At 45.3% G+C, this 19,432-nt stretch overlaps 1 protein-coding gene across 1 annotated transcript in view; it reads right to left on the bottom strand.

Annotated features, from left to right (window-relative positions):
- The window catches only part of grid1b (glutamate receptor, ionotropic, delta 1b), a 711,417-nt gene that overhangs the window by 247,628 nt on the left and 444,357 nt on the right, over positions 1 to 19,432 (bottom strand). The gene's annotated exons all lie outside the window — the stretch shown is intronic.

Here is a 19,432-nt window from a genome sequence, read left to right as displayed (position 1 = left end):
AACACATTTAAAATCAAAATTAAAGCAGTCATCAGAATTGCAAATAAAATCCCTTTTTTTCTTGGTTATATTACTGTTTTTTGTGCTCTCTGACAATTTTGCTCATATTTTAATTTTTTCTTCGCTTAAGCTGTATTTTCTTTGCTTTTGTTTCAAGTTCAATTTAAGGATTTCCATAACTTGTGAGTAGAGTTTTATGTAAATCAGGGAGCATTTTGCGTCCCTATTGGTCCACTAGTTTAGGCATTATTTAAGACTTCCTTGTTTCTAGGTTATTGGTTGCATATCCCTATTAGTTAGGACCATGTAGCTAGTCTTTCTAAAAAAATATATTAGCCTAAATGTCACGAACGCCGGTGAAGGCTCCTTAATCGGCCACCGGAGATCTATCTCTCCCGAATATTGACTTAAGACTACATTTCCAATGTGCCCACATTCCTGGTCTGATTCAACCACAGCTGTTCCTAATTATCTTCCACTATTTAAGCCCTGTTTGTCAGTTCTCACATTGCGAAGTTTTGTTTGCCCTGGCTACATTTCTGAGCGTTATTATCTCCCTGCATTGATCATCTGTGTTTTTGACCCCACCTTGTACCTCCGATTACGTCTGATTGCCGCCTGTCTTTGTTTTGTTTGTGCCTGGATCTTTACCATTGCTGTCTGCTGCCTGCCCAGAACTTTGCCTGTCTGACGACGATTCTGCATTGTCATTGATAACACTGTTTGCCTGGTTCTCTATCTACAACTGTTCTGCTGAGATTGTCTTTATAATAAACCGCACATGGATCCCACTCAACCTGAATCCTTGTTACACTAAACACATATACATAATATACTTAAGATAATATAAAAATGAAGTTAAACAGATTTAATATTGAAACTGTCTTACAGAATAAACATTTTAGTAAGGGTGATGATGTGGATTTTAAAAAGCTTTATAATTGACGTTGATGCATGGAGTTGTCTCCTCTTTACCTTATCAGTGCTGTTTATAATATCAGGGCTTGTCTTCTTCCCCAGCGATATAGATGAGATGATTCTCTTTAGAATTCATGTTAAGTGCATTATTTTTGTGGCGTCCATGTGCCGAGATATTGAATGCGTGTTGAGTCGTGCGCTCTGTGGAACACCAGAGCAGTGATATCCAGTCTCTGGGGCACGCTGATGGTAAATTAAAGACTCGTGCTGATGGAAAAATGCAAATTGAAGATTTGTTGCTATACTTTAATTATTTTATTGAATTATGTTTTCTTGTTATTTGGTGTGAGATTTAATTGGGAAGAGTGAGAGCGCGAGACAGAACCTGAAAGCACGTGTCTCGTGCCAAATGCATGAGAGTTGGCAACCCTGCATTGACCTTTGTACAAAAGGTCAGATTTCAAATATCATTTTTAAACATTGTGTATTAAAATAGAGAAAATATTAGAGGTATTTTCACTAATGGTCTCAGACTTTGGGATCCGTATATTTAAAAGTTTGGTCAAAGGGAATATAAATGGCCATTAAAACAGCAGTTTCATGTGTGCTAAAGTTAATTCCCCTTCTGTCACTCTCTCCACGTTGTGTCGGAGAAGCGACACTAGGGGTCTCTCTTGAGCGCCGATAGTCACCTCTGATCTATGAAAAAAGGCCAATGAGAGTTGGCAGCCAGTATTTGCATGTCCCGCCCCGGACATACGGGTATTTAAGCGCGCAAATACGGGAGTTCATTCAGAAAATTTCTTCGAGCCGATGGTCTGTCTGCAGTTTGCTGCGAGTTACACGCCACTTAAACGTTCCTGTTTTCCTCTGACGATCTGCATGCTGTTGGATCTTGACGGCGCACAACAGCTGCTTTCTCCTTCTCAGTGCACGGCGTGCACTGTTGCCCCTGAGCGTCGACAGCGAGACACATACACACACACACACTGTGTATTAAAAGAGTTTTTTACTAAAAGAGTAATTTTCTCTAAAAGAGCAAACACAGCGGCGTTGAATGTCCTTTTAAGGACGCATCTTTTCAAGATGCCTTTCCGCCCCTGTGTCGCTCCTGGATGCGGTAGAGTGCTCTCTGCTTCAGACGGCCACAGGCGCTGTCTCGTGTGTTTGGGCGCGATCACACCGAGGCGGCGCTTGTGGATGGTTCATGTTCTCACTGCGAACATGACCATGACCACTTTACGGTCGCGCTCGCTTTCAACAGAAAGCAAGCCACCCCAGCTGCACCCGCATTGCTCCTTCTTCCCACGGGATTAAGGACGGTGCGGTTGGCACTGGGGCGATTTGGGGCGGCAGCGGTGCAGTTTCGCCGGGTAGCCCCCGCAACCTCCCGCTCCCGACACGCCGCTGGTCTCCGCCCACGCCAGGGCGAGTAGCGGCTCGCCTCACGCCCGGCTGTCTATCCTCCCGAGTCCGAAGCAGATGAGCTCGCGCTGCATCGGAGAGTGCGGTGTCTGATGCCGAGGACTCCCCTGACTGCCGCCTCGGGCCAGCAGGCCCAGGCTGAGGCCGACGCTCAGATGTCCGACATGCTTGCCCGGCCGCCTTGAGCGTGGGGTTGGACTGGAACCCTCCATCCTCCCCACAGCCTTCTCGGTTGGATGATTGGTTCCTGGGGCAGCGCCGCTCACGGCCTCGCGATCCCCCGGTCCCTTTCTTCCCGGAGGTGCATGATGAGCTGACGCTCACGTGGAGAGCCCCGCCTCCGCCGCCTAGGTGCCACCCGCTCCACTCTCTCCACCCTCGACGGCGGAGAGCGCCACGGGTACGACGCTGATTCCCCAGGTTGATAGGGCAGTTGGCGCACCATCTATGCCCCGTAGCCCTACCTCCTGGCGGGTCGCCTGCACTCCCATCCAAGCCCTGTAGGACAACATCCTCGCTAACGCCAAGGCCTACACTCACGGCTGGACGCTGCCTCCGCCTCTGCATGCGATGGCCCTCCTGCAAGTCCACCAGGCCAAAGCTCTCAGAAACATGCACGGGTGGACCTGATCCTGATGTGCTGCAGGAACTGCGCCAGCGACCGACCTGCCCTGAGAGCTTAATGGCCACAGCGCAGGCACTCGACAGACGATGGCCACCCTAGTGGTCCAGGAACGCCATCTTTGGCTCAACCTGGTCGAGATGCGTGAGGCTGACAAAACCGCCTCCTGGACGCACCTGTCTCCCAGATTGGCCTTTTCGGTGACACCGCCGAGGACTTCGCCCAACAGTTCTCCTCGTGGTGAAGAAGCAGACGGAGGCCATTTCACGACATCATGCCCTCGCCAGCAGACCTGCCGCTACGGGCCCTGCCCCGCCTGCTCGCCGAGGGCGCCCCCTGCGAGGAAACCAGCTCCTGCTCCACCTCAACCCGGGCCCAGCTCTCAGCCCCAGCTGCCGAAGCACTCTGCAGGCGGCAAGACGCCCCTGTCTCACTGAACCCCTCCAGGACCCGGAAGGCTCCTAAGCCGCTCCTGAGACAGCCGACCCAGAGCCAAGACGCTAGCTCTGGAGGTGGTAAGACCGCCCGCCTCCCGGTGGAGGGCCGGAGGAGAATCCTTTGTTTTTTCATTTGCCACACCCCTGACGGGGCTGTGGTACCCACATTCTCAATAAAAGAGCTATTTCCTTTGCCTCTGGGTCACCTGGCTCGCAAATGCCGCTTTCACGGCAATGTGCTTTCAGATCACAACAGTCCCGGTACACCGGACGCCGCGATCCCGCCTTCCGCCTGCCCACGACTGTCCCCTCGCCGGCCGGTTCAGACGAGTCCAGAGGACGCCAACATCAGACCTCCTCCTCAGTCAAGAACCCGCCTGCCGGGCGCTGGAGCAAGGTAAGTGCTTTGAGTCTATTCTCAGCACCTCAGCCTCAGGCCGCAACGGCCGCCCGACGCTAGCATTACCTGTTCACCGCCATGCAGGCCCCGCCGGTACGCCCAAAATACTCGGCCCTTTGGTGCCCCTAGCGCAGAGCTGGGAAGCATGGCTTTCGCTTCCCAACGCATCACGCTGGCTGCACCGACCATTCGACTCGGTTACGCAATTCAGTTTGCTCGCTCCCGCCTCTTCAGGGCGCCCGCTTCCAGCAGTACACGGCGCAGCACGCCAGTTCCCTGCGCACGGAAATCAGCGACTCTCTTAGCCAAGGGCGCTGTAGAGCCCGGCCCCTCCAACCGAAATGAGGAAGGGTTTCTACAGCCCTTACTTCATTGTACCCAAGAAAGGCGGCGGCTTACTGACCAATCCTGGACTTGCGAAGTTTTCAATCGGGCCTTGTTAAAACTCCTGCTCAAAATGCTTACGCAGAGAAATATTCTGGCTGGCGCTCAGCATCTAGATTGGTTCGCAGCGGTGGACCTGAAGGACGCCAGACTTCCACGCCTCAATTCTGCCACGACACCCACCCTTCCTACGGTTCGCGGCTCGACGGCCAGGCGTTTCAGTACAAAGTCCTCCCCTTCGCCTGTCTCTGTCCCTCGCTCTTCACGAAAGTCGCAGAGGCTGCCCTTGCCCCGCCACGTAGTAGCCGGCATCCGCGATTCTCAACTACCTCGACGACTGGCTCATCCTAGCACACTCTCAGAGTTACTATGCACACACAGAGACCAGGTGCTCCGCACCTCAGCCGCTTGGGGCTTCAGGTCAACTGGGAAAAGAGCAAGCTCACTCCGTTCAGAGCATCTCTTTCTCGGGTTGGAGTTAGACTCAGTCTCAATGACAGCACGTCTCACGAGCTGAGCGTGCTCAGTCGGTGCTGGACTGCCTCGCCTCCTTCAAGCCAGGCACAGTGGTCCCTCTAAAACTTTTCCAGAGGCTCCTGGGGCATATGGCGCCCTCCATGGCGTGTCGCGCTGGGGTTGATGCATATGAGACCACTCCAGCACTGGCTCCAGACTCGAGTCCCGAGACAAGCATGGCACCACGGCACGCATCGGGTAAGGATCACCCCCGCCTGCCTCAAAACACTCCGACCCTGGACAGACCTCTGCTTTTTACGGGCAGGAGTGCCCCTGCAGCAGGTGTCCCGACGCGCCCTGGTCACAACCGACGCCTCCCGGTCCGGGTGGGGTGCCGCAGTGCAGCGGCACGCAGCAGCGGGCCATTGGAAAGGGGCCCCGCTGCGCTGGCACATCAATTGCCTGGAGTTGCTGACCGCCCTTCTTGCTCTCAGGAAGTTCCTCCCGTTAGTTCGGGACAAACATGTCCTCGTGGAGATCGGACAGCACCACGGTGGTGGCGCATATAATCGCCAAGGCAGCGTGACGCCCCGCCACATGTCACAACTCGCCCGCCTCCTCCTATGGAGCCAGCAGCTACTCAAGTCGTGCCACTCACATCCCCGCAAGCTCAACGTCGAGTGGATGCGCTTATCACGACAACGCCTGCCCGGGCGGGAGTGGAGGCTTCACCCCAGTCGGTCCAGCTGATTTGGGAACGGTTTGGCAAGGCCCAGGTAGACCTGTTCGCCGCCCAGGAAACCTCCCACTGCCCGCTCTGGTACGCCTCTAACAGAGGCTCCCCTCGGACAGACGCGCTGGCACACAGCTGGCCCTCGGGCCGCGCAAGCACGCATTTCCCCAGTGAGCCTTCTTGCACCGGTGCTGTGCAAGGTCAGGAGGACGAGGAGCAAGTCACGCTGGTGGCCCCCTACTGGCCCACTCGGACTTGATTCTCGAACTCAGGCTCCTCATGACAGCTCCTCCCTGGTGAATTCCCCTGAGAAAGGACCTCCTCTCTCAGGGACGGGCACGCTCTGGCATCCGCGCCCAGACCTCTGGAACCTCCACGCCTGGTCCCTGGACGGGATGCTGAAGAGCTAGCCGGCTTACCGGCGCATCGCTAGAATACCATCAACCAAGCCAGAGCCCCTCTACCAGGCACCTTTATGCCCTAAAGTGGCGCTTTGTTCGCAGATTGGTGTTCTTCCCGAGTCGAAGACCCGCAGAGATGCGCGATTAGGTCAGTGCTTCTGTTCCTACAGGAGAGGCTGGACAGGAGGCTGTCCCCGCCCACCCTCAAGGTGTATGTTGCCGCTATCGCCACCACCACGCATCCTGTAGACGGCAAGTCTTTGGGTAAGCACGCACCTGATCCTCAGGTTCCTGAGAGGCGCTCGGAGGTTGAATCCCTCCCGGCCAGGCCTAGTTCCTCCTGGGATCTCTCGGTAGTCTTGGCAGGACTCCAGAGACCTCCCTTCGAGCCGCTCGAATCAGTTGGACTCAGGGCCCTCTCTTAAGACGGCCCTGCTGATCGCGCCGCCTCCATTAAGAGGGTCGGGACCTGCAAGCCGCTCTCTGTCAGCTGACACTTGCCTGGAGTTCGGTCCGCAGATACGCCTGTGATCCTAAGACCGCGACCGGCTATGTGCCCAAGGTTCCTACCACACCATTCCGAGATCAGGTAGTGAACCTGCAAGCTGCCCCGGAGGAGGCAGACCCAGCCCTTTCGCTGCTGTGTCCAGTGCGCGCCCTGCGATTTACCTGGACCGCACACAGAGCACCAGACGCTCTGAGCAGCTCTTTGTCTGCTTTGGGGACGGCAGAAAGGGAATGCCGTCTCCAAACAGAGGCTCGCCCACTGGGTTGTCGATGCCATCACACTGGCTTATCACACCCAGGTCGCGCCCCTACCCCTACGGGTCCAAGCTCACTCAACAAGGGGTGTTAGCGTCCTCGTGGGCACTGGCCCAAGGGCACCTCCCTAGCAGACATCTGTAGAGCCGCTGGTTGGGCAACACCCAACACCTTCGCGAGGTTTTACAACCTCCGCTGAGTCGGTTAGCGCCTCGTGTTTCTCAGGTCTGAGCCCGTAGAACTCGGTAACACGTAGACCGACCGCCGGGTGGATCGCTATGCTCAGCCTCTTTTCCTGACGCCAAGGTAAAGTAGTGCGCCTTCTTCCCAGGGCGCCCCACTCTGAGTCGGGCCCCTGGTCGATTCCTCCCCAGCCCTCCAGGTCCGCTGGGTTCAGCGGAGGAACTCGCCGACCCAAGCCACTGCGGGTACCCTGATGGCCACCCCGTACTGGTATAGGGGCTCCACAGGTAAAATAAGAAGGCCTCCTGTTCGGACTCCCCTGTGTGTAATTCCACGGTTCTGTCCCCTTACGAGCGGACTCCCGTGTCTCCCTTAGGCAGTTACAGCTGCCTCGGTCACCGTGCTGTAGCAACTCCCCCTTTCAAGGCTGGATCTACCACCGCACCATACTTTCCACACGAGCCCTAAGACGGCCGTAGTGACGGTCTACCACTTTTCCTCCCCAAGAAAAAGGGCAGGTGTGGTCTCCGCGAGGGTCTGGGTAAGACCCCTTCCCTATATGCATGTAAGGGCCCCGGCCGTGATTGCTCTATGCGAGAAACATAGAGAGAAAAGAGGCCCAGCCAGGCTGGCCCTTTCCCATGTTGGCAAACATCGCCTTGTTCCCTCCCAGGGTAACTAGAAGGACTCCGATGTTCTTATGGGGCATTGGGGAAGGGTACATGCAGCCAGGTACAGACGATGCGTGGCATTGGATGAAATCCCTGCCCGCCTCTGTATCGGGCGGTCCACGTACAAGGTTCAGCGCATGGCAAGATTGGAATGGGTCTCCTAGTGTCGCTTCTCCGACACAACGTGGAGAGAGCGACAGAAGGGGAACGCTTGGTTACGTATGTAACCTCCGCTCCCGAGGGAGGGAACCACACGCTGTGTCTTTCCTCCGCCATGTCACTGAACCGAGCCACTGTTGTGGCCGGACCATTTCCGCTCCTCAGAAAAATCCTGAATGAACTCCCGTGATTTGCGCCGCTTAAATACCCGTGATGTCCGGGGCGGGACATGCAAATACTGGCTGCCAACTCTCATTGGCCTTTTTTCATAGATCAGAGGTGAATATCGGCGCTCAAGAGAGACCCCTAGTGTCGCTTCTCCGACACAACGTGTCGTTCCCTCCCTCGGGGAACGGAGGTTACATACGTAACCAAACGTTATTGATGCATCTTCTTGTGGTTTCCTGTCACGATGTCGAGAAGCAACACTAACTAGCCTCATAAGATGTGGCAAGTATTTGTCTAAATTGAAGGCTAGTTGAAATGATAAATTAAGGATCCGCAAGACCACATTTGTGTCATGTATATGCACATTTATTGATGTGCTCATCCTCTGAGGGTCATTCTGTACATGTGTGATGTTTGCTAAAGCGATATGATTGCATAACCATATTTTCATTTCAAATTCATGGCCACCGCACACCAATCAGACACATATATTAGGGGGTGTTAACATGTGTTAACACACTAATATGTTTTTGTTAGAAAATGCATTAATTTTGCTATGTTTACCTCTCTCATTCACACTAGAATGGTGTTATTCCTTCACCGAAAGTGTCTCAAAAGCACTCTCCATTCACTCAGAGTGATGACGTTAGGAACCTGAAAACTGAATGTTCAAAAGTAAATGGATTAGTGTGGGTGGGGTAACCAGACGGTTACCTCCGTCGGGGCACCTTTTGTCACGATAATCCATCTTCACATATATGTTGTATGAAACTGATTTTTCTATCATGAGAAACAAGCAACGAGTAACAAGAGAATCATTAATTTCCTCAGTCAGCCTAAGCCTATTTTCTACGAGCAGCCCCCCCCACCCCCCCTCCGCCCGGGACTCTGAAAAGTCCCCTCATCTGCTAGAAGCTAGAGCAATTACTGGTTTATTCATCGCTCTGCAAACCGTGCAGCGAAAACAGAACGTATATCGAGTGTGCTGGGCTTTGCTTGCTCTGTAAGCTAATACATTTTCTTTTTGTCTTATTTACCAGTAAATCGTCGCCTTGTCGTACCAAAACAAAGAGGCACCAAAACACTTTCCCGGACTTTCAGTTTCATCATACCACGGTGGTGGAATGACCTTCCCAACTCAATCCGGGAAGCTAACTCACTCTCTATCTTCAAAAAACGGCTAAAAACACATCTTTTCCAAAAGCACTTAACCGGTCTATAAAAAAAAAAAAAATATATATATATATATATATATATATTTACATTTCTTGTTGCACTTAAATCTGTTTTGTATACTATTATGATGATAGTGAAACTTTGTAATATGGCACTTTTTTTGTACCACTGTCTCCCTAAGATGATTCGCTGATGTTCTTCCTCTTTTGTAAGTCGCTTTGGATAAAAGCGTCTGCCAAATGAATAAATGTAAATGTAAATGTAAATGTAAATCATCTAAAAATCCTTAAAATAATAAGAAAAAAAAAAAGCCAATGGGGTAAGAAAAATACACTTTTTTCTATCATTTTTCTACCCCATTGTCAGATACTGTAGTATTTGCTTGTTATAAGCATAATAATAAATGTTGTTACATTTCCCAGAAAACAAGACTTTAAATATTATATCATTCTGATTCTGAAGTATTTTTTTAATCATGTTTTAAGAATGTTTATATATAAATTATATATGACAAGACGTGACACATTGGTCAAGACGTCCACCTGAACGTGTACATAAACTAAAATGTACAAAATAGCGCAGACTGCAAAGACAATATGAGTGCTTATTATCACGCTTATTACACAGCTACTATATAATGGACATAATGATTATGTTATCATGTGATTTTTTTGTATTTAATTTTTAATAAATTTGCAAAGATTTCAAACAAACTTCTTTCACGTTGTCATTATGGGGTATTGTTTGTAGAATTTTGAGGAAAATTATGAATTTAATCCATTTTGGAATAAGGCTGTAACATAGCAAAATGTGGAAAAAGTGAAGCGCTGTGAATAATTTGGACATGAAACATTGAGTTTAAATTAATTTATAAGCTTACTTATAGATATCACTGAGTGAGACGAGAAGTAGGACTCGCAATACCCGGATGACCGGTTGCAACTATATATATATCAGACCAATAAATGGCACTATTGACCAATCAGATTGAAGTATTCCAGAGAGCCATTTCATAAAATTGTTTAACACACACATAGCCATGGATTATCCCAGCATTGATTAGTTACAGCTGTACTTTTTTTGACAGGAAGAATAAAAATAAAGGTTAACTTAATCTACAAGTAGTTAGACCAAGAGTTCTGCCCTTTCTAAATCAGACACAGAAATAAAGTAGTGCAATAAGATGACATTTATTTGAAGGAATACAAAAAAATAATAATTGGAAAATGTACAGGAGTTTTTTAGAGATCACACACTATGAAACAACTCTGAATTTAAAAGTACAATCCAAAAATAAGAACAGGTAGTTTAAACAGTGGCATAAAACTCTCCCAATGTCTTATTATTGAGGACTGCAGAGTAGATGCATTGATGTAGAACGGTGTAAAACTGACTGGAACTACCTGTGCATTCAACGATTTTATCACATTCATGCATTCCAGCCAATCAGAAATGATTATTCAAATACTTGGGGGCTAGAGAGGGTCATAGACCCCCCTATAAGCGGTAGGCACCCTCCCTAAAAATAACATATAAAAAACTTGTGGGTTTAGGCTTGGGGGTCCTGTCCTGTTTCTGTGTTTGTGAGAAAGTGATAGTGTTTGTGTGTGTGCGCATGAGACAGCGAGCAAATAAGAGAGAGAGAGAGAGAGAGAGAGAGAGAGAGAGAGGCATTCTGCACGAGGAAATGGAAGATGAGACCGCAGACAGAGATAGATGATCTGTTGGCAGCCACAAGTTTCTGGGAGAATATGGTGGAAAATGGAAGAGAGGGGCTGTATAATGAGGTCAAGCTAAGACAGAGGAAGGCAAAGACCTTGAGGCCAGTGTCGAGCGATAAGAGTGGACAGCTAACTAGATCAACTTCAAACCACACAGCCGGTGCCACTATTATAGCTGCTGTGACCTCTGACCCCAGTGCCCACTGTGGCTTAGAATTGTGCCCCAACAGCATGTCAACGATACCACTGAAGATATCACCAATCAAAATGTGTCATTTCAACAATAATGTGTGTGTAGTAGATTACAGTAAACAAAGGTTACGACATTAAAAAGTAGCAAGAGAACGAGCAATTAACAATGGATTTCAAACTAGGCAACCTTGCTAACAATTTCAACTTTTTTGAAAAGAGAAACTAATGAATCTTTATGAATTGAAGCAGGGATTGTAAAACAGCTTTCATTAATAACATGAGCAAAATGTATTAAATGTTTGTTTGTTAAACTGGTGTTGACCAAGTTTCTTAAATTACTACTTTTACCTTATTTTATCTACACGGATCAGCCACAACATTAAAACAACCTGCCTAATATCATGTAGGTCCCCCTCGTGCTGCCAAAACAACTCTGATCCATCGAGGCATGGACTCCACAAGACCTCTGAAGTTGTCCTGTGGTATCTGACACCATGACGTTAGCAGCAGATCCTACAAGTCCTGTGAGTTGCAAGGTGGAGCCGCCATGAATCGGACTTGTTGGTCCCTTCTTCCCATAATGCATCCTACTGTCATCTCTTCCCCAGATAAACGAAGCACACGCACTCAGCCGTCCACATGATCAAAAATAACACGTGATTCATCAGACCAGGCCACCTTCTTCCATTGCTTTATGGTCCAGTTCTGATAATCACATGCCCAATCTAGGTGAATACGGTGGTGGACATGGGTCAGCATGGGCACTCTAACCGGTCTGCGGCTGTGTTGTGACACCTTTCTATCATGGCCAGCATTACGTTTTATAGCAATTTGTGCCTCAGTAGCTCTTCAGTGGGATCGAACCAGACGGGCTAGCCTTCACTACCCATGTGCATCAATGAACCTTGGGCGCCCATGACCCTGTTGCTGGTTCACCGGTTGTGCTTCCATGAACCACTTTTGGTAGGTAATAACCACTGCATACCAGGAACACCACACAAGACCTGCCATTTTGGAGATGCTCTGACCCAGTTGTCTAGCCATCACAATTTGGCCCTTGTCAAAGTCACTCAGATCGTTATTCTTGCCCATTATTCCTGCTTCCAACATATGAAATTCAAGATCTGACTGTTCACTTGCTGCCTAATATATCCCACCCCTTGACAGGTGCCATTGTAATGAGATAATGGTTGTTATTCACTTCACCTGTCGGTGGTTTTAATGTTGTGGCTGATCAGTGTACATGACCTCATACTTTTTACCCTATGTCCTGCGTCATAAACTGATTTAGTAAGCCAAACCTACTAACATGTCATATCCATCATAATACTTTAAAACGTATTTAGACAGTCGTCTTTGATACTGAATTTTCAACCAAATCGGGTAACGGCCCCTCGCGACCTATCTAAATCTGATACTATTGCTGTGTCTCGTTTGTAAGTCTGCGTCCTCCGGAGGTCACGTTTGTCGGCCGCATACATCATCGAGGCTGTCTCGTTTCAGAAAAGTGAGTAGGACACTTTGAATGCAGCCTTGGAATGCGACCTTCTTTCACGGGAATTCAGAGGATGCATGAGGTGTATCCTTTGTGGGCACTCACAACCCACAATTCTTTGCTTCAATGAAAATGTCTAAAACAAAATTACACCAATTTGCCCGTAAATATGATCAAACGCAAGTAATGTTAATTCCCATGTTGAAGTACCTCAGTAGATGGGCGCAGAGTATATAATATGTATAATTAGAGTAATATATAATTAAAATAAATGATTAGACTAATTGTACACCTGTAAAATCTATTTTCTTTCTCTCTACATCATTATAACTCTCCTAAAATTTACCTCAAACATTCCCTTCCAAAGGGACTTTGTTCCCTTCTCACTCAAAGCACTCGTGCTTGTTAAAGTGTGGCGTGCTGTCATAGCAACCATGATAAGTTCTGTTTCAGTTTGTCCTATGAAGGCCGTCTCATTTAAACAACGCTTGTTTAAAGGAGGACACTCGGTATACTGCTGCCTTCAATGAACGTGTCCTACCTAGCACACAGCCTTCGAAATGAGACACAGCCTTTGTGTTAGTCATGTTCGTTACTGTCAAGCTCCATAAATGATGTAAAAGAACCATAAAAGCCTCATTAAGGTAGTCCATTTGACTCATGCATTATATTCAAAGTCTCTTGAAGCCACTCAATAGTTTTGTGAATTGCAAATGACTGCGTTTAATAAATAATTATTTAGTGAATAACACACTCACGGCACACGCGGAGCTTGTGATGTGCTGCTTTTTCAACGCTCTCAACATATCTCTCGCGATATGTGAGCGCTCCACACGCACTCCATCTCAGATGTACTACCATTATAAGCAACGCATCTCAAATAACTCAATAGAAAAATTACAGTGTTTGAATTGGAGCAAGTGGACAAGTTTCCAAACTCTTAGAGGTGCACAGCGCCACCCGAGGGAGCCAATGAGCCATAGGGCCCGCTGATCCAGAGTGAGCCACCTTCATCGGCATCCACCCAGTGTAGAGGTGATGGCACAGTAAATCAACTGCAGCTCGCATGACACGGCTCTCTCTAGCATGGCAGTCTGTCTGCCTACTCAGCAAAACACTCAACCGCAAATAACTTTAACAGTCACTCCAGCTCCAGGTCCGCTTTATTTCCAATCTGCTGCCTCTAATCGAAGTTATTGGGGATGAAACTCCACCACTGGTACAGTTACACCAGCATTGAACTTCTTGAGGTTGAACACATCAGTGCATCTTTACTTCAAGAGTCTGAGCTTCAAATGCATTTAAAAAACCGCTTTCATCAATGCACACAAGTACCTTGACTCTTCCCAACTCCATTGGGCTGTGCAGGAGGTACATTTTTTGTTCCTAGTGTAACAAAATATATAAAATACCTTTAAAAAACAGACAATAGGTCCTTAGGGCATAATTATGTACCCAAAACAAATTACTGATATTCTTTATAAAATAAGTTATAAATGAGGTACAAGAAGGTCCCCTAGCGGGGACCACCTCAGTGATGGCCTTTGTGCCTTAAAAGGTAAAGATCAGTACTTTTTTCTGAGGGTGAATAATGTCCAAAAATGTTAATTAAGTTGCTGATTTATAGTGTTGTCATGGCTTAACTTTACTTTTCCAGGATCTTTTCATTACTTTAAACATTTTAAATGGAAAAAAAATTTTTTTTACATTCTAATACATTCATAAACAAAATGAAAATCCTATTTTTACCTATTTTAACTCTTTCTTTATTTAATATTGATGTAATGTAACATACTCTGTTACATTACATCAATAAACTGCAGGAAAACTGCAGTGTTTTTAACAAGAAACAAGTGTAGGGCAGAATTATTATGGCAGATTATCCATCTGAAATTGATTGGATAGTGAAAAGTGGAACAACGCTTTTGAAGAAGGTTTTAGACTGGGATGTGGAGTTTATTGTGGAGATGAATGATTCTTATTAAATTACTGTGTTAACCATTGGTAATACTTTAGAAAGGTTGCATTACCTACAACAGTAGCCAAAACAATGCCTATATAGATATTTGGCTATTGGGTAACATTCACTGATGATGATTTCACATTGACGGCTGTCTCTGTGATCTCAAAATAGACTTCCTAAAATAGAGGAACATTTTTTTTATAGCCTACCTAGTGCATAGAAATAAAGGAAGAAAAAAACACACACGCACGATATCTCTTTATCATGTGAGTGTTTTCTCCTAGACTCCAATACAATTTGAAAGGGCTCAAATGAAGACTTGACACTTATGTCCTTCATATGAGTTTCAGGAGAGATCTCAAGTAAATCTCAACTAACTTTTTTCACACTTGCAAAGATGCCAAAGTCTGCCTTCCAATGCCAGAGAACTCAAGCATTTCTCATCAAATTCTTAAAAGACCAAATTGCATGTTCTTTGCCATCAACATTCATTTTTTGGCTCAACATTTGGTCTCTTTGTCTCCAAAAACTCTTTGAGCCAAGCGTACACTACAGGACTTGAAGTTGGCACCCTGCATCTCACAGTCTTGTTTTTTGTCGTTTTTGTTTGTGCACACACTACAGGACTGTAGTGAATCATCTACACATCCATTCGTCCCCGACTGAGGCCATATGTACACTGGTGCGTGATCCGATCAAAAATGTAGATTATACGAGACATCGCTTTTGACCACTTGTGTTCTGATTTAGAGGAGAGGGTCTTTGATTTCATGAGGACATGCATCAATCATTCTGTCTGTGTTTTACTAAATGATAATAAAGCACAAAAAGTAAAAGACGAGAAAGAAATCTCTAAAAAACGCTGCATGGTTTCTCTTAATTATTTGCAAAATATTGTTTTTTGCTTTTTTTTTTATTTCAGACGGTATGCTTATTTCCCTTTAAATCCTCACGTTCTAGCTGGCGAAGAACTGGCCATTACTGCCTTTAGCGCTGTCCAATTTCAAATGGATCGACCAAAATGCATCTTAAAATTACAATAATGAAATTCATTCAAAAATTCACGCAGCTTTTTATTAGGAACATAATAATAATAAAGCTGAAAATAATAAAGGCAGCACTTCCTAATAACTTACCCTCTCTCTATATTTAATTGGGTGTAGCTCATTGCCATCTGTCGCTCGTCGGGACAGTGCACACACCTTTCACAAGAGCTCAAGATATCAAGCTGTTTTGAAAACAGTCGTAGAATCTGGGACTTGTCTCGTCCTGACACAGGAGTGCACACACTACAAGAACATCAAAACATCAAAAGAGACACGCTTAGAGAACACTAGACTTTAGGAGAAATACAAACTTGAAACTTAAAACATAACGAAGATCTCTAATATGTCTCTAGAGCTTTGAAAGAAGCTCTAGGAACAATACAAATGTCCTCTGGGTACTATATACTGTATGTTCCTTAGTTCCTTAGGGTTAGTATTGTATGTTCCTTACAATATATACTGTATACATATATATATATATATATATATTGTCTAAACTAGGTTACTACTTTAAAACTTTAAATCTAATAGCTAGCACTGCTCAATCGGTGTGGTGTGCACACACTTCACTGACCCTGTCTGGATAATGACATTACGATTGATGTGATCAATGTCTGAACTGAGGCCATTTGAATCCCAGAACACTCTAATTGGGCAGGGGCCTATCTTCCTTTAATCAGAAACAGGCAAAGACTTTCTCTGTACTTAAAATTCAGCTGGAAAAACAATATCAGACACGGTTAATTATGTCTGGCCCGGCTCGTTTGCTCTTGGGGAGAAGGGGGGTCTGTCAGTGACGGATGTTGGGGAACATTGGCTGAACAGCTTTCAGAACACTGGTGCCACGCTGTAGGATGGAGGTTGATGACTTTAATTTCTTTATGTTGTGTTAGAAGTCAATAAATTACCAAATCATTATACTTGAGGAAACAAATGCAGTTAAGATCGGCAGTAAAGTACTCCAAAACTGTAGCGGAGACCAGGGCTAGTTGTCATCCGCAGTAAATGTATGAAGTTTGAGCCAAAATCCAATTCTGAATGTAAATGTGTGTTTTCTCTTGCAGAGGTACTGTATGTTGTATGGTGGTTTAAAACACATATGTAATTCAAAATGCTGTTAATCAAATGATTGTAATAGCTGCTGTTAAACAAGTGCACACAGTAAAACCTAGTGGAGGCCCATGCATTTGAAGTCTAAGCCTTCAGTGCGATTCATTACAAAAAAGCATAATTTAAAAAGCACTTACCAATTAGCATGAAGTGAAAATCAGTTAAATTAATCAATCGCATGAACAAGCAGAACATCTCTGGTTTTTAAATCCAAAAGAATCTCTTTCTCAACGGTAAGGTCAGCCGACTCGTCAGCAACATCTCGTGCTGTTCACCTTCAAATGGCATCAATTAAAGCGTGATTGCGTCACTCAAGGCCAGCTAGGCTTAAAACATATCCTAAAGGCCACACCCACCAAGAACAAATAAGTTGATCTGATTGGCTGATGAATCTGACTTTAGGTGCCTATTCACTGCAGTGTTGAGGGATTCTGTGGAATTCTGAAGGCCTGATGGGGTGGAGCTCAGACTCACGTGCTGCTTCGGCTAAGTAGCTCGGATTTGGCATGTGATTTGTGAAAGAGTTGTCACACTTTGCTTGTAAGCATCGAGGAATACAATGTTTGTTTTTTGCTATTCATTTGTAGATGAATTAGGAGTGGAAAGAGTTGAAAATACATAGGCAAAAAAGTCAATGAAAAATATGTATTTATTAGGCATTTTATGCCAGCAGAGAAGGCTTTGCTGGCCCTGAGAAATCGCCACTGGTGAAAGCACACAAGGATACATCAGGTAAACTAGTGGCTGTAAAAGGTGTAGTATTCACTGAATGATTATTAGATACATTGCTCTCAGTTATGAGTTGAGACGGCTTTCATCAGGTATGTGTATAATCCAGATGAAACATCTCCAGTTCTTGAGTTGGAGTTGTGTGTGTTCTCACTGGAAATCAGGTGCTGGAATGTGTTATTTTAAATGTTATGATACAGTGAGTGTTCATTGTGGCTATTATCAGTGTCGTTTAGTATCAGCAGTTTTGCCGCAGCTATGCTCTTTTCCATGTACCCCATTGTGATGGCCTTCTCGACAGTGTGTGTTGTCTTTTTCTCTTTCTCTCCCTCTCTCTTAATCGCTCTCAGGTGTGGGGTACCCAGGTGAGCTGATTGTTGATGGGGTGCATCGGTGCACGGTGTGTTTCCCCCCTATATATACTGAGTGTTTCATGGCTGAGTTGTGTGTTGGGAAACGGGTGTTCGTGAACTGCCATTTCATTCACAAGCGCTCAGGCGCATTCTGGGTTCCCACTGCTGGAGCGGAGAGATAGTGGTTGTCGCTGCCTGAATTTTGGAGTTTGCTGTTTTTTCATATAAAGAACTGTCAATAACTGTGTCTGTGTTTCCGCTACTCTCGTCTCCCCGCGTCTGCTGTTGCATTTTATTCTTAAAGTGTAACGCCCATACACTGACATACAGATGTTATCTTGGTTTACAATATTACTAAATTTATAAAACATATTACACATTTATTACATTAAATAACAAGTTATATTTGGGCAAATTTGAATCCGAAATGTCTAAAAACTAAAGGCAACAAGTTACCACTAGATCAATCAGTTATGTTCTTATTCAAAGTGCTGATCTAGATGTTCATCTACTGATGAACAAAATCCCAAGACTGATAGTGGTAGATGTAGAAATTAAATGACCATTTATGTGAAATATTTATTTTGGTGCTTGAAATGGTCATTAAGGATGACTGTTGATCAAAACTAATTAATTAATTAATAATATTATATTATATTATTCATGAGCTTTTGAGCTTTGTTTTATTCCGGCCTAACTTTGTATTAATCTTCGCTTTCAAATTGATTATTCCAGCTGTTACAAAGGAGATAAGACGTTATTAGCAGAATAACATGGGATATGCATGCATTTTCCATCCATGGGTTCACTTAACAAAGGTGGTGACGTTTAGTCCAGATTGACAGTTCTCTATGTTCTCTATGTGAAGTTTAGGAACATTAAGAATCTGTTGATGTGTTTAATAGACAATGTCTTGGTGCTCTGGAGATTAATTTTTACTTATTTATTTTACTTATTGTTACTTTTTTTTATGCAATATAATTATGTTGGCAAATCAGTAGCTGAATGGTTACTATGTGGTTCCTGTGGAAATGCAGTTGTATCACAAATTCATAACCATTTGTAATTTGATAGTTACCATTTAATGAACTAGTACTTGTTGCAATGAAGCTTGGTACCTTAATCTATAAGAACTAAGAGTGGGTGCTTGCTTTAGTGTCACCACCCCTCATAGTCTGCATGCTACCCCATAAAAAAATGTCTATATCCATCCCTGATGAGTGTGAATTTTTATTTAATTGGCCACGCCCCACAGGAAGATGAATTGGAATTTGAATGAAAGGAAGTGGAATTTACTGAATTGCAATTCAAAGCAATTCAACAGTCATACTACACAATTTCATTAGTCCAAGACACATTTTGTGACATAAATAATAATGTTAATATTTTTGACCAAGTATGCCCATTAATTCTTTAAAAAGTATAAAAAATAACACATCATGAAAGTTGTCTCCCCGACGATATAAAAATGCTGCCCGAACATTTCTGTGCCACCACAGACTGATCGCTTGCCCCTGCCTGGCCAGCCCATTGACTCCTGGCTCCGCCCCTGGAACCAAATTGCTTTCAGCTGTGTTTGATATAATGGCAAGTGATTTTCTAGTACCAAATGATCAATTTATCATGATTACTCAAAGATAAGTCGTTGGAGTGATGCTGCTGTCTAGATTTGATCAAAAATGACTTTTTTCAAATAGTGATGGTGCTGTTTTACATCAGTAATGTCCTGACTATACTTTGTGATCAGTTGAATGCCACTTTAATGAATTAAAGCACTTGGATTACAGTGTTGTTGTTTTGGCAGTAAATAGTGTTTATCACAAGTGAAATGTGAGAACATTTTCATTCTCCCTGGGTTTTACGCATTTTAACTTCCAAGGAAGAAATTCTCCCCTGCTACTTCTCTCTAGTTGTTTTATCAGTCTAAT

Source organism: Xyrauchen texanus, chromosome 33 (assembly GCF_025860055.1).
Source record: "Xyrauchen texanus isolate HMW12.3.18 chromosome 33, RBS_HiC_50CHRs, whole genome shotgun sequence".
Classification (NCBI taxonomy): Eukaryota; Metazoa; Chordata; class Actinopteri; order Cypriniformes; family Catostomidae; genus Xyrauchen; species Xyrauchen texanus.
Note: the sequence above shows the minus strand (reverse complement) of the source record. Positions and strands in the feature narration are given on the sequence as shown.